We start from the raw sequence: 1,959 nt of genomic DNA, 5'->3' as shown, positions 1-1,959 counted from the left end.
AGCCTTATGTTGACATTGGCTGGAGTTCTGGGTCTGTGGCCCTTAGGCAAATCCCAAATTGGTTAGCCTTATTTTCAGGGTTTGAGAAGATCACAAAGGTGATGATCCATCACTGTAGAAACCATTATGGTAGCTGGAAATGTTCATTTCTCTTGCTTCCAACTCAGTAGGGTGGTCACTATCCCTGTACTTGGCATTCTTGTTCCTTTTGCACTGGCTGGCATTGGCTTGCACAAGCTTGCACTGAGAAAGAATTTCTTATTGCAGTTCTTCTAGGAAATGGGTTGAGTTTCTGTAAATATGCAGACCCATAGATTAGTGTTAACCTTTTATGTTTCAGAGAAAAGGAGCACCAAAGGAAAATAGCTTTTTCTGAGGCAAATTTCTCTGGGGCTTTTAAAAAATAAAGGCATCTACATGTAAGCAGAACCATCTTGCTGGATTTTTCAACTAAGAGGATGAATTTTATTTATTTATTTACTATTATTTATGCCTACAGCACCTGGTCTTCCTAGGTAGTCTCCTATTTAAGTACTAACCAGGCCCGACCCTGTTTGGTTTTTGAGATCAGACAGGATTGGGCTTGTTCAGGGTGGCATGGCCGTAGACCATGGACTGTGGCTCCACTGCGGCATGAACCTAGGACCTTCTGTGTGTAAAGCAGGTGTGCTAACCACTACACTATGGAACCATGTCCAAGAGGCTGAATTTTGACTGTATTTATTTCACTTTGCTGAGTAACGAGAATGACCAAGTTTGAGCTTATCTTCGCATTGTGTGAAGAAGACTCCTTAAGAAAATTCTACCCCCACCTCCAGCCCTACCGGTCATCTCTTTTTCCTTTTTAATGAAGTTCAGTGCTTGATAGATGTTAGTGAGGTACAGTGAATGGTATGGTTCCATAGGAACACTTAAGTTCCAGAGAAAAATGAAGAGGGAAAAAATTTGCCCATTTATTTTTCTTAAGTAGAAATATGCTTTGACTCACATGACTTTATTTCTTCTTGCTACTGGCAATTAGAAACCTAGAATGTTTGGGAGAATCCAGAATCATGTATTCATAATGAGCCACTTTTACTCATATCCTCCATATCTCCTCAAAAGACATACATTTTAAAGTGTACACAGGCTAAAATGATGGTTTGGGAGAAAACAAAGGATATTTCGTTGTTTAAGGAGCATTCAAAATTACAGTGAGTATGAATTTTTCTGTGGTACAAGGGAATCCTCTAATTATCAATTCCTTTTGTGAAAGTGCTGTCATGGACGGTTCCAGTAGCTAGTCTTGATCTTATATGTATAGGTCCATGTTTCTCTGCAACAGAAGCATGTTTTTTTTTTTTTTTCCCTAATTCCTATCATTTGCTATTTGCTATTTTGGATATCTTGCTTTTTATTTAATGAGATTAATCTCACTTTGAGAATCATCTCTAATTATCCTAGCAATATATATGATCAAATCAAATGAAATGGCCAGTGTTTAACAAGTTTTGATCTGTGAAAATGACAATTTCATGTGTGTAAAGTTAAACTTCCTGAACTCTGATCAAGTCTGTCCAGAGTAGTGCTCCAGATGTCACACAGAACAGTTCAATATGACCATTGGCACTACATGTCCTTCTGAGATGATTGGGGCCTCTCCAAGCATGCATCTTTTCCAGGTATCTCCAGTGTGAGCTCCAGAAATGTTTGCATGCTTATTTATTTGTGTCCTGCCAACAGCTCTCAGATCTGTCTCTCTCTCCCCGCTCCCCTTCCCCCCTCCTCTCCCACACACATTTTGAGAGCAAATGTTAATTTTGTAATAAGGAGCAAAAGAAATTGCCCCATAATTTCAAAGATAGCTTCTTTCACAAAGAAGTTAGTACCTAATATTTTTATGTGGAACTAGACTAGTTCATTTTATTCACCTCTCTGTTTGCATAGCCATTCCCTTGACCACATAACGACCCAACCAAA

At 38.9% G+C, this 1,959-nt stretch overlaps 1 pseudogene; it reads right to left on the bottom strand.

The window, feature by feature from the left end:
• Window positions 1–490: 490 nt before the first annotated feature.
• Window positions 491–609, bottom strand: LOC118600519 (annotated as a pseudogene).
• Between the last annotated feature and the right edge of the window lie 1,350 nt (window positions 610–1,959).

Source organism: Rousettus aegyptiacus, unplaced genomic scaffold (assembly GCF_014176215.1).
Source record: "Rousettus aegyptiacus isolate mRouAeg1 unplaced genomic scaffold, mRouAeg1.p scaffold_m13_p_3, whole genome shotgun sequence".
NCBI lineage: Eukaryota > Metazoa > Chordata > Mammalia > Chiroptera > Pteropodidae > Rousettus > Rousettus aegyptiacus.
Note: the sequence above shows the minus strand (reverse complement) of the source record. Positions and strands in the feature narration are given on the sequence as shown.